Here is a 14,506-nt window from a genome sequence, read left to right as displayed (position 1 = left end):
GCCTACCACGATGCCGATGCTGGCTTGGGGATACGCCTCGTCTTGCTTTCTCTCTCTCTCTCTCTCTCTCTCTCTCTCTCTCTCTTTTTTCATCCTTGTTCATTCACTGAGAGCGTGTTTACGCTATTCGCGAATAATTCTTGAGTCGGAACCGTGTCTTCGGTGATTCGAAACGAATTTCGACACGATAGTAGGAATCGATACTTTCGAGAACTGAGTTTGGAAATAAAATAAATAGAGAGAGAAAAAAAAGAAACAATAAAATAAAATAAAGTAAAACGAGAATCAAGCACGTTTAATATATAAAAGAGAGGCATCTCTCTCTCTCTCTCTCTCGAAAAAAAAAAATAAAAAAAAAAGATGAATCTACCAATCTACCTATCTATGTGTAGCTATGCATACACGCGTGACTCCATTTTATACGGGATATATCCATTTTATTCGTCGCAATTCTGCGTTTCAAAATTTTAATCGAAAGCCGCCGGTTCTCTTGCAATTTTAATATCATATACTACGAGCATGTGTACGCGCGACTGCCTCCGATGGATTATTTAAGGACCCCCTCGGTTATTGAAAACCGAATATGCGATTGTATCGGTTCAGCGAAATTTCATTCGCTCGAGTAGAAACGAACGAACAAACGAACGAACGAACGAACGAACGGATGGATAGATGGACGGATGGATGGACGTATGGATGGATGGATGGACGGACGGACGAACGGATGGATGGATGAATAGATGGATGGATGGATAGATGGTTGGAACCAAAGGCCAGAGTTTTCTATATGATTTCTCGTTTAGAAACAACCTTGCTCTCTCTCTCTCTTTTTCGCTCTCTCTTTTTCTCTCTCTTTTTCTCTTTTTCTCTCTCTCTCTCTCTCTCTCTCTCTCTCTCTCGTCCTTGCCACCGGAGAGAGAGAGATAGAACCGGTCGAAGAATTCTCGCTCGTCGAAAGGCAAGCAAAGACTGTCGAAGCTTGTCGTCAACGTGGCCCGAAACTTTGTACCCGTCGTATTTGCGTCGTAAAGTCACGCTCTCGCATCTAATTCGAAGTCCATCCGTGATATCCAGTATTCGCCATGATCATCATTATCATCATCATCATCATCATCCTCCTCATCCACATCCTTGTCGTCGTTTTCCTACACTTCGAGTATACCTACCTATGCATACTTAAATGTAGATACATTATACGACCAACGCAAAGTGTGTTGTTCCTAAGTGCACAACGACGTACTTATATTCTCCGTGTAGAAGAAATTACGAAGGAATGAATCCATTCTCTCTCTTTCTCTCTGTCTGTCTGTCTCTCTCTCTCTCTCTCTCTTGCTACCAACTCAACTCGATATTCTCACACGTTGACAGAAAGACGCGCGGACGTCGTCGTTCTCGTAGTCGACAGGGCGTGAAACGTTGTGCAGATAACGAGAGTGGAAAGGACATTCCGGTAGTCGACTCTCGCAACAAACTTGGTATAGAAAAGAAAGAGAGAAAGAGAAGGGGGAACGAGATAGGGAGAGAACAAGAGAGAGAGAGAGAAAAGAAGGTTGAATAGAGAAAGAGAGAGAGAGAGAGAGAGAGAGAGAAACAGGGAGAGCTAGGGTTACTAGCCATGTCATGAAAAACACGCACAAGCGGATTTATGATTAAACTCTCTATTTTTTCTTTTTTTTTTGTTGCAATTTTTTTCTCCAATAGAATTCTTAGAAAAGTTGGCCGAATAACAGAAGAGAATTTTTTTGTTTTCTTTTTAAATTATATATAAAAATTATTATTAAAAGAAATGGAAAGTAATTTTATAACTGTTTAGTTTGTAGTTTGATCATAATTTCTATGGGTGTTTTTTACAATTTTTCCATGCACTATAAAGTTATTATGGATTATATAGGAGGAGGCTAATAAATAATGTTGACATTGACAATTTAAAGAATATTCTATAGTAAGGTTACCCAATTTATTTAAATATAAAATACTAAATATTCTGAATAAAAATATTGGTTTTAATAATCTGAATATATACACTACAAAAACATACAATATTCTTTATTAGCCAATGAAACATATATAAAAAAAAAGAAAATAATAAAGAAATTAAGTATCATAATTATACGTTATAATTTATTTTCAATTAAAACACTAAATAATACTTTTTTAAAAGTTAATATAATGTTTTTGTTAAGAAAGTTAAATAAAATGCTTTTTAATAATAGATAAAAGGAAGAAATAAACTTAATTATATATAATCAAAGCATTGCATAAATTGATGACTGTAATAAAAGTTATGTTTAGAAATTATAGATATTTTCCACTTACATGTTTTTTTTCTGTCTTTCAATTAAGAGAAATATTAGAATATTATATATAATCTATTATAATAATTATTTTTTATAAATAATTTTCCATAATTTTTTACTAATAAACAAATTTAATGAGAATTATGAAAGGAAATATAAAAAAAAAAAACATTATCTAAGTGATCATTTAAAAAAATACAAAAAATATTATATTAGTCTGCAAATATTTCAAAAATCATTATAAAATGCAAAAACAATTTATGTAATCAGCTCTCAACATTCATTAACTAAACAAAAAGAATAGAGTTGTGAGTCATACTAACAAAATAAAAGCATTTTACAAAACAAAACAAAAAACAACATTTTCTTTTTTACAATTATTCATATTTTTCGTTTATCTATAGTCTAGACTTTATCGTTTAACATAAAGTTAATAATTTAAACATTGAATAATTAATAATTAATATTAACAGTAATAATTAATAATTAATTAAAAACTTAATAGTTTAAACATTGTACGCAAGAATTATATTTAAAAAAAATTAAGAAGAATTGAATTCTTAAAAGCTTAAAAAAGTAAAACCATCCTTTTCGTTTTTGAAGAAAGGAAGAAATAGAAAATAATTTGTACAAATGATTATAAACGTGTGGGTATTTTATTCGAGAGCTACCTTTTTCTATTAAACTATTTCTCGCTTTTGATAATTATGTATAAAGAAAGAAATATTGAAGTCGCACGTTGAAGTAACGTCATTTCTCTCTCGCGGCCTGCTGCCATTACGTTTGATGTTTGCGAATGCACTTAGAGAATATTTCTCCACCCGTTTAAGTCCGTGATTCCGTGACGTTTGTGAAAAGAATTATATAAAGTTAGCACTTAACGAATTAAGCAAATTCTGACGTCGTAAGATTCCTAACGTATACTGCGGATGTGGATGAGTAAATATTACGTCGATAAACATTCCTATTTCTTAAAGGATCCGCTATCTTCTTCTCTGTACTTCCACTGTTTCATACATCAAACTACTCGTAAATATATACTCGTTTCTTGACAATTAACAATAAGAGAAAAATAGTTTTCTTATCCTTAAGTAAGAAATTTCTAGCGATCTCATTAGCTCTTCTATTATCATCTATAAATAGTTTAAAATAATAGTGTCAAACGTATAACCTAAAATTACAAAATCCTCGCAATGCTGTCCTTTGTCTTATGCTTGAAATTTATTTTGTCAAAATCACAGAGCCTTGAATAATCGCATGTACCTATATCAAATCTTAATTATTACATTATATTTTCTATATTTTTTATCTATTTTATTTATAGATATATATATATATATATATATATATATATATATATATATATATATATATATATATATATATATATATATATTAATTATATATTATATATTATATTATTATATATCATTTTCTATCATTTCCTAAAATTTGTTGAGCTCCTTGAATAGAAAGCATCCAAAAAGGGGGGGAAAAAGTAAGAAATGTAAAGATCACGTTTTTTCGAAACTATGAAGTATCATTTATATGTTTGTATGTGCTTAGGTGTATAATAGAAGCCTAGACTAAAACGTTAAGCCTAGTCAGGGACTGTTCAACGTTGACTCAATGTCTAAAAATAGATGACAAGAATACCGCGAAAAATCATTGTTTTAACAATAATTATCATCATTTACAATTACTGTTATACGTCTTTTCATCTGTTCAAAGGAGCGTGCCTTACTACTGTAAACCTTCTATTTCAATTTTTTATACTATTGGTCATCTTTCAAGCCCAAAATCAAAAAAGTTTCTCTCATGATTCTAATTTTTCCAACCTTCTCTTACACAGAATTTTTTCTAACCGAAAAAAATGAATCGTTGAGCGTGATGTTTAAGTGGTTTCAACGAAAAGGGCCTTAGGCCGGTAAGTTCTCTCTCTCTCTTTCTTTCTTTCTTTCTTTCTTTCTCTTTCTTTCTCGTTTTCACTCTTGCCGATTCAAATAAGTCAACTCACTTTTATTTTCGTCTCAGAGATATTCTTTATAGTCATGGACCTCGTGGCTCTCTTCTCCCCTTTAAAAACGCACGGATACGCGCGAGATATGTTATAAGACGTAAGCAAGCAGTGTTTGTGTATTCGAGGGGTATAGAGGGGTCGAGAGAAACGAAGGGTTACAAGCGACTCTCCATGTTCGGGACCTTACTTATTGGATGCTTTACACGCCGCGGCTTGGCTTACTCCGCGAATCGAATTCTCTCCTTCTTCTATGACTCTAAGGAATAATTTTGCTAAAAGATAGAAAGAGAGAGAGAGAGAGAGAGAGAGAGAGAAAAAGAATCTCAACGATCACCTATCAATTTCAATTGGCAAATTTGTCCTTTTCGTTTTAATCTAACTAGGATAAAAGGTTCTCTCAGGTAAAAGATTGAATACAAGTTCGTTTAATCATATGCAAGCAAAGTTTATTTTCCTAGATTCGGTTATTGTACTTTTGTGATGAGAGGGAGAGGGAGAGGGAGAGGGAGAGAGAGAAAAGAAGAAAGAAAAGGGCAGAGTGAAAGAGAAAGAAAAGAAAACTGAGAGAACCCAACACCCGTAGACATTGAGTAGTTTGCATAAAAATAGGCCGGGTGATTGAGTACTTTAGAAAATCTAACCGCTATAGATTAGACTCTCTGCGAAGGAAACAATATGTCGTCGCGAAGACCTTTCTCGAGGGATCACGAGAAGGGCCGATGTGGTTCGAAAGAAAAAATAACAGACTTCTAAATATAATTGCAAATTAAACGGTATCGTTAACAAATTGTCAATATTTTAATAAAAATATTTGAGTACTTATCATAAAACGTTGATATATATATATATAATTACACGAGATATCAGCAACTTTATGCATTGACAAAATACGTTAAATTAATTATTTATTTTGTTTGACAAAATATTAATGATTAATTAATAAAAATGACCATATAAATCTAAATATCTACTTCCGTTTTATTTATTTTTCTTTTATAAAGGACGATTTAACTTAACCTTTTTTGGTGTCGCTTACTTGAAGAGGTCTGAGAATGAAAGAGATAAGCGATGTCTTTCTAGACGTTCCTACCCGCGGTGAGAGATTCAACTTGCCTTTCTGATGATTATCGCACATATAGGAAATTGAAAGGGTGTCTACGAAGGTGTCTAGGCGTGCCACTCCGCGAGCTCGCTTTTCTCTGCAGGGTAGCACTCGACTTATGGGTTCTTAAGGGCACTCGGACACCCACACGGACAACTAACATAAGAGAGAAAGAGAAAGAGAAGAAGAGATGGTGCTCGACGATAGCCCACCTCGGATAATAGCTTCTACAAGGCACCTTCTACGAGTCCGCAGGCAAAGGTTCCTTCCTAACTCCCTTTCACCCACTTTCTCTCTCTCTCTCTTTCTATCTCTCTCTAAGGGTCTGCCGAGTTATCCTTTTTCGATCGCTATATCGATCCGGATATATGCTCTGCCCATCCCTTTCATCTTTTCTACTCCTTCCCTTTAGCTCGTAAAATTTCAAGATATATCACGTTTGTAATGTTGGACATCGCGAAATTTGTATCATACAAATCAAGTTTGGCCGCTTTACTTCAGACTCGATCCACGAGCTTATCTGACAATGCACCGTTATTAGCTCACTTTGTCGAGTCTCGTTCTTCGGGTTACAAACGCGACCTGAACGACGTTTTGCACCATGCTCAACGATCCGAAACGCATATACCGATCGAGGCACCGTTCCTCTTTATTATTGTCCTGTTAATACTATTGGTACGGTGTTCATAAAATACCTATCTAAATATAACACCTAACAGACATCGTTATGTACCAGTTATCTGTACAGACTTTAAATCGCGATACCGATCGAGCTTTAAAGGGCAGGAGCTGTAAATTTAATGCTTACAAGTTTAAGGCGTGCCGTAGCTGATCGTACTTGTCGCGCACGATTTTCCAAACTTTTTCCCTAAAGCACGTTTGGATAATCGTTATTGGCGAAGGAAAAGAACGAAAAGTAGAGAAGAAACCACTCGATTTCCTTCTTCTTCGAAAGTTCACGCGAGTCTAGTCGGCAACTTGAAGAAAAGCAACCTCGTTTCCTGCTTGCTCTCTCTCTCTCTCTCTCTCTCTCTCTCTCATCTCTCTCTTTCCCTTTCTCTATCTTCTCCAAGAACCAACCAATTCGAATTCGACGACTAGTAGATATAAGTGTCACGAGTAAGAAGTTATCGTCGTCTTCTTCTCCGTTTTCTCCCTTTTCCGTTTGAACTTGCCAGCAGCTGCTCCGCTGTTCCACGCTAGAAAGAAGAAGAGGATATTGTGGAATAAAAAAGTGTCCGGTTTGGCAACACCGTGGTCCATTCACCGTTAACCCTCGAGATAGATTTGCGAGCTAGAGAGTTCGAAGATGGTAGAAGGTGGGATGGGTGAGGAGGTGGAAGAAGAAGAAGATAAACTTGTTTATTCCCTAAAACCGATGTCCCTGAGAGAACACGAACGCTGCACGATGATACCTCTACGTTTCTTCTTTTACCTCTTTCTCTCTCTCTCTCTCTCTCTCTCTCTCTCTCTCTCTCTCTCTCTCTCTTACTCTTACTCTTTCTCTCAATGCGGTCAGTCGTATCGACTACGTTTGGTTACCAAACGCGACATAAATTAATCCCGTCAAATGTCCTCATTGGTTAGCCAGGCCACAGTCTCGACGACGAGTCCCCTTGGTCTTCTCAGAGACCGCTAAGCAAGGTTAATCTTAAATTATAGGTATGAGGCTTGCGTAAGCCTCCTCGTTTGCTTTGACCGTGTTGCTTGTTTGGTTGCTTGCTTGTCTGCTTGTTTACTCAAACATTCTGAGTACCCAAATCCATACATTTGAATTTAGTAATACGTATCGATTCCATGTGTCGACTTTTGTCGGTCAAATCTAATACGATTAGGGTTACCTCATATACAGTTAGTTATATTTGCAAATAGAACAAAATTGTAAAGAAAATTTTATCTATCTAATAAAAAAAAAAAAAATAATTATAATCTAGCTCACGATCAGTTACTAAATGGATCTTCTGTATTCGAAATGTACTCGTCTTTATTTTCCTGACCTTGACTTTAAAGAATGCACAACATGCTTTTTTATATTTCAAGTGGAACTTATAAATATAAACAGGTGCATGAATTCATTTATAATGCATATAGATGTATATCAGAATCAAAGGAACAGTACCGTTCGAATGATCATCAATCTTTCGATCGAAAACAAAACAAAAGAAAAAAAAATATATACATATATTTATGTATATATATATATATATATATCGCATAATTTCATCCTCTTACCGTACTTTGATCTTGGTGAGGACGCATTCGCAATTTGCATAATGTATCTCCGGCTTCTTGCCAATACATTAAAAGAGAATTATCGGAACTGACATCAATGACCGCTCGGTAGAATTTCTCATTCTTGAAATAATAAGCGAGAAAGAGAATTTACAGGAAATAAAAGTTCCATTTCTCTTACTTTCTTTCTTTTTCTTTTGAAAATACATAAAATCGAACTATGAAGGTCATATTGAAATGTGATAGATGTATTCGCCAAAGTATGCTGCAAGCATTACAGTTTATACAATAGGACTGATTGTAAGATTATATAACATTATAATGTATACATAATTATAGGTAAGATTTTAAAAAACAAATTACTGGAACAATTCAAAAAAAATGTAAAAGTTAATTGAAAGAAACTAAAGACATTACAATACAACATTGCATTGTAGCTGAAATAAAAAAGATTGATAATCTTTAATTATATCGTTCAATCAAACGTTAAAAAGTAATACCATTATAATAATCGTAAATGAAATTTATTTTAAAATGAAAATAAAAATACCTAATAAATAACGATCGATAAATCTCTCTCTTCAGTTTCTTTGGATTATCTTGAAAAGAATAAAAAAAAAAAATAGCCTAAGATACTATTTCGATTCTACGAATCCGCAGAAAAGAAGCAAAATATCGAGTTGCTTCGGTTCCGCCACTTTCGAATTCCCCTTTCTGTCTGCGCTCTCTCTTTTTCCCGCTTAAAGCTTTTCCCTTCTCATCCTAGTGATCCCAGTTGCCAGTGACGGTAGTGGTGGGTTCCGACCTATTCCGAAGAATCTCCCCGAGGTTCCGCAGCTACGACTACGGGGTGTCTCGCGATTTATGCAAAATGGTACCGTAGCTCCCAAGGGAGTTTCTCCCTCTCCCTTTCCTTCTTTCTCTCTCTCTTTTTCTCTCTCTCTCTCTATCTATCTCTTTCACTTGATTCCTCTATCTCCAACACGTGCGCAATGTGGCATACCGGTGGTCCTCGACACGCACCACTTTCAAACGACTCCACCACCTTCTTTCAACCGCTTTACCATACATAGAAAGCTCTGAGGAACTAAAGGAACTACACACCACCCTTTCCGACCTCCTTCCGATGTATTGCCTTGAATTTTCGAACAGTCGACTGTGTCGGTTCTTTTCTTAAAACTTGCTTGAGAAAAGATCAATACTATTCTATCAACAATTAACTAAAAATATCAACGTAGGTATAAATACCAATACTGTATGTATGAAAAATTGTGTTAGTCAGCCAATGAGCAAAATGAATATATAATTTCCATTTAAGAATTATTTTCAATTTTAATGCCGTATCATTTAATTGATACATGATATATCTATTTAAAATTATTTCTTTCATAATCAATCATCATGAATATGATGATAATTTATAGCCTTTGAAAAGTAAATAATATGACAACGTACATAAATCTGTTAAGTAAATCTTATTTTTCTTGTTTCATCGAGTAAATTGATTTGAAAAAATAAGCAGATTCGTATCTTACTAACAAAACGCAACGTTCCAAATTCGCAAATTAATCATAAACTTCATTTGTTTCGCATTTTTCAATCATTCCAATTGATCAAATTCGAGTAAAGATATTTGTAAAGACATCTTACACATACTCAAGAGAAAGAAACTTTTGTTCTTGTCGAAGGGCGTCGGAATAAATAGGCACTTATAAAGGCGGATGATCGAGGGACCGTGGATCATTTAATTTAATTACCTCATGAGGGTTAATAGAAGAGATAAAGGTGGCTAGCACGAGTGCTACTGGATATTATTATACACCATGGCCGAGGCGCCTTTCTATAGCCAAGGGGACCCCTCTCCCCCACCACCAAAAAATATAAATCGTCCCTTTCTCTCTCTCTCTCTCTCTCTCTCTCTCTCTCATTCTACCTCTTTATAGCAATGGGGACTTTTCAACTACCTCTCCCTTGAAAACTTTTTCCACGACGATAAAAACTTGCGTGCATTAGCTAATTTCGCGTAGGAAAGCTAAAATCATTAAATCTCGGCGTATAATTCGTACGATTAATGCACGTGTCTGAAATTATCTACGATTACGAACGAATAAATGAATGATTTCCTTGAACGGAGGAGGTGGTACATTGAACAATAGAGATCATAGAAAGACAAAATATTTTCTCTCTCTCTCTCTCTCTCTCTTTCTCTCTTACCTAAAATGAATAGAGAGAAAGAAAGAGGGGAATAAAGCGTGTCATCCACCTCAGCTTTCGAGAACGATTTAATTTCATAAACCGCAACTGTTGCCTCTATTTGGTCGACGACAAGGGAGCGCCGCTAACAGTTATGATCCGATGTTGTGTCTCTTCTTCCCTTTTCCTCTTTCACCGTTCTAAAATCAAGTTCCACCACCAAGTGTCTCTACTTTATTTCTCATTTTCAAGAAACAATGTTACCCTACGAGTGAGTGAATGTGACACACTTTTTGAAATTCATCGCTTTGCAAAAGACAATCAAACAAGCAGGCAGGTCAAGATGGATTATTCGAATGGGCATCCATATCAAGGATACTGCGATAAAGCATAAATAGAGAAAGAAAGAAAGAGAGAAAAAGAACAAGAGAAAGAGAAAGAGAAAGAGAAAAGATGGCTCGAGTCGCGGATGTCTCCAGCATTGTATGCAGATGAAGAAGGCAGGGCGACAATGACTCGGGCCTCGTCTGGAACGGGACGCTTGGAGGAGGGACGAGTGGAGGGCCTTCTCGTACCAAAAGAAAGCCATCCGGGACACACCATCCGGCACACGAAGGGGTCCCTCCTTTGGCTCGTGCTCGACACCACTATTTCCTCTGTCTTCTCCTCCTTCTCCTCTTTCTCCTCATCATCCTCTTTCTCCTCTTTCCATCAGCAGACACGCTTATGTACTACGCATCCATACATTAACATGTCATCATCGCGTAGAGAACGAGCTGATCGAGCACGAATCATTCTCTTTCTCTCTCTCTCTCTCTTTCTTTCTCTTTTATTTGCGTCGTCATCTACTGTCTCACTTCTTCCATTTCTTCTTATTTTTTTTTCCTACAAACAACAAGGACAACCAACGATGGCTTTCCTCGATCTTCTCGTGGGCGTTTTCGTTTGTTCTCTTGAAAGAGATCGAACAAGTTGAGGAGAAAAAGGAGAGAGAGACCAACGAGTCTTTTACTTTATTCTCGTTAGGGCGTGGACGAGATCGAAAGTAGAAGAGAAGAAAAAGAAGAAGAATAAGAAGAGAATAAAGAAGTCTTGAGACGAGACGAAATTAAAGAAATAAGTAGGACTCGCGCGGTAAATGAAAGTTTGAGAAAATGACTAGAGAAGAGGAGAATTGCGGGGTGGTGGAAGAGACAGAAGGGCCATTCGTGCTGGTCGATATGACTCCAGGGGTTGTTTGGCGGATACACGTACGCGTACACAGGTATATACCCTACGTAGAGACAGCGGCGCCGACTCGGCACCAACGTGCGACGAGTGAACGAGCAAGGGAGAGAAAGAGAAAGATAAAGAAAGATAGATAGATAGAGAGAGAGCAAGAGAAAGGGAGAGAGAGAGAGAGAAATAAAGAGAGAACACGAATCGAGCACCAACGGCGTTGGTGTGTTGTGTAGAAAGAGGAGCGAGGAGGATTGGTAAACCGGTCACGTAGTGCTCGGCGATGAATGGACCCGCCGAGTCGAGCCCGGAGCCGGGAATTGGCTACTGGGCATACCACGACCACCTACCCCACTGCGTCAGCTTTAACCACCCTACGGCCGCGTAAAATTACGAAGAGGTGCTCAAACTCGAACGTACGCATAAAGTTACAGGCTCAAGGTCCTCCCTTCCTCTTTCATAGCTAACACACTCATTGTAAGACTTATATGGAACCTTGAGTTTTTGGACTGGAGCAGAAATTTTTATGTTATTTATATATAAATAAATAACATTAGTATATTTTATTCAGAATTTTAAATATTTCATATGAAAATAAAAGATGCACATTATTGTTTCTTTGTGTAATTCTAAATGTATTTTATTTTGAAATACTAATTAAATGGTATATTTTTATTTAAAAAACAAATATTAAGTATCTTAGTACTCTATGTACATAATATACAAATAAAAAAAAAATAAATTTAATATCGTACTGTCGTTTTACTGAAAATATATAAAATAACATTCGTATTTTTCATACTAAAAAATAAAAGTTTTGTTGTTCGATTACAGTGGTTCTCAAAAGTCTCATAATTTATAATGTACTTGATCGGAAGCCAAGAGATTACCGGCCGTGATATTCGTAATCAGGATTCCATTTGCGAAATTCTCATGGGTAAAGCACTTTCTCGATCTACCGGACACGAAGAGATCGAAACCTATACACTCCTGTCAGCGTATACCCCTTACGCAATCTAAAGTGAGTCTCTGATCTACCATAAAGTCATTTCATAACGTATCCCCGAGGGTTAAATACTCTGTACCCTATAATCCCAAACTAAGCGTGAGTCCTTTTAAATCCTTTTTGTATTTGCTAAAAGATTTGATAGAAAAAATAAAATATGAAACATTTTATTTTGATTACAGAATAAAGTCAAAGAAATGAATGTAAGTTTGTAGGAGACTACTGCAGCAATGTGCACGACAGGAGAAAAGAAAGTGGTGACACTTGCAACAGAGGAATTAAAAAATAAAAGCAAGCTATAAATCAAAAGGCAGAGCAAGGGAACAGCGTGCGGGTAGAGCAAACCCTTTCGTTAATTGTACATCGCAGATGCCGACCGTTGCAGACTCTTTTTACGATCCTCTCTCTTTTTCTCCCGCGTTTCATGCTACGAGTAGGTAGAAATAGAAAGAAAATAAAAAAAAAAGAAATCCTTCGACTTCTCTTTGTCTCTTAGAAAAAGTTTGCAGCGTAAGCTACCGAAAACACCCTTAAAGCGATTACGAGTCTGCCTCGTAATCGTAACACGATTCGTTAGTTCTACAAAGATTTTATCTTCGAAAAAATCCTCGACTAAATGGAATGAACTTGTAAGAGTTTGAGAAAAGGATTCGAAACAGGATTCAAAACAAAATGTAAACCGATTATACATAAAATAATATATTTATTATAATACCCCACTTCGCTACAGCCATTAACATTGATTTAACACAATTTATACCGTAATTCTATGTAATAATGTATTTCCACACACTGACAGGATGCCTGGCTGCGACAGAATTCTGGAACGATTGCTCGCAGAAGGACTATTAGAGATGACTCTGTAAGCTGTAACAAAAACGTCAATAATTCATTAAGATCTAATTGAAGAAATAATTTCAAAAGAAACATTTAATAATAAATAAATGCTACGATCATCGATAATTTACGAAGAATTAGGTAATTTGAAAAAAAAAATATGAAGGAACATTTTAAAGATAAAATCGAGAGAGAAAGAGGAGTTAGGAAAGATTATTAATTGGCTAAAGATATAACAGTTTTAGTCCTCGTTCAATGTACGATGAGACCCCCCTATGGTTTCTTTCAAAAATATGAAACTACGAGACTTTCTGCAAAACTTTGTATAAACTTTCGTGCCTAACACGAAGGACCTCACTTTTTTATCATCCCTCTCTAATCACCTAATACCATCGGTCGTAATTATCAGCACCGAATTCGAAACTATGTTACGATTAAATTAAATATATCAATCTTATATTAAATAAATATTGAAAATAAATGAAAAATCGATGAAGAGGATAAGAAGGATAAAATGAGGAGGAGAGAAAAGGAACGTTGTTCCTCTCCATCCTCTTCCTTACTAACACACTCTTGTTGTTCCTCTCACGAAGCACGAAACACGCGCATATCGATACTGTGCCGTGCAATGCTATGGTGTCGTGTGAGCATTTTGTCCTTTTTCCTCGATGCGTGCATGTCGCTCGTTGTTGTTGTCGTTGTTGTTGTTGTTGTTGCTGTTGTTGTTGTTGTTGTTGCTGTTGTTACTGTCTTCTCATGGTCAAGAGAAGGTAAGCGAATAAGCGAGCATACGCGAGTATGAACGCCTATAGACCATAAGGGCTAACAAGGCGATTACTCATGCCTCCCATAAGAAGAAGTTACAAGCGGGTTCGAAGGTTTATTGCGGCAAATGGCGAAATTTGTACCTCGCTAACGATCAACGCTCTTTTTTAGCCTTCCCAACATCTTCGTCTCTCGCTCTCGATATCTCGACTAGAGCTGTTACTATCCGATCCGTCGGGTACCCAGGTAAGAAAGGTATCCAGGTAAATAAAAAATACTCGAGTATTCTCTATTCGTGTTCTACGAGAATTTACAATTTTTCGATAATTTAGCCATTATATTTAACATAATTATAAAAATGAAGATATCAATAATAAAGTGAACACTATCGTCCATGATAATGCGTTTAATGTAAGTATAATTGAAATTTATCACATTTGTAGTTATTTGGTGATTGATTATCTTACCCGTTTGTTTCGAATTCCCGTTAGGTAGAACTGGTATCATTTTTTATATCTCAAAATAAAAATGGATACTCCGGTACTTAGATAACTACTAGTTGCCTTAACTTTAGTAAAAAATAACTATTACATGTAGCTTAACTAAAAATAAATACGCAAAAGGAAACGTTGTTTAAGATTTTTCTGTAAGAGAGATTTGTATTTCTTATTTGCCTAAGTAATTCAACCGGATATCTGGGTATCCATCGATTCGGATAAGATTTAAGTAATTTTCTATATCTGTAGATAAAATCCAGTGCTTGAGAACCCAGGTTGTCAGTAGTTACCCTTATCTCGACGTCCTTCTTACTTCGAATTCAACGACGTTCCTCATCA

General features: G+C 36.0%; 1 protein-coding gene across 2 annotated transcripts in view; it reads right to left on the bottom strand.

The window, feature by feature from the left end:
* Positions 1 to 12,751: 12,751 nt before the first annotated feature.
* vvl (ventral veins lacking) overlaps positions 12,752 to 14,506 on the bottom strand; it is a 29,052-nt gene continuing 27,297 nt past the window's right edge. For both annotated transcript variants that reach the window (XM_015325508.2, XM_089174842.1), the window contains one exon: positions 12,752 to 12,935. The gene's annotated coding sequence lies outside the window, so the exon portion shown is untranslated. The remainder of the gene's footprint in view (positions 12,936 to 14,506) is intronic.

This window comes from Polistes dominula, unplaced genomic scaffold (assembly GCF_049000335.1).
Source record: "Polistes dominula isolate Pdom_NZ unplaced genomic scaffold, Pdom_raw_medaka contig_28, whole genome shotgun sequence".
In the NCBI taxonomy this organism is placed as follows: Eukaryota; Metazoa; Arthropoda; class Insecta; order Hymenoptera; family Vespidae; genus Polistes; species Polistes dominula.
Note: the sequence above shows the minus strand (reverse complement) of the source record. Positions and strands in the feature narration are given on the sequence as shown.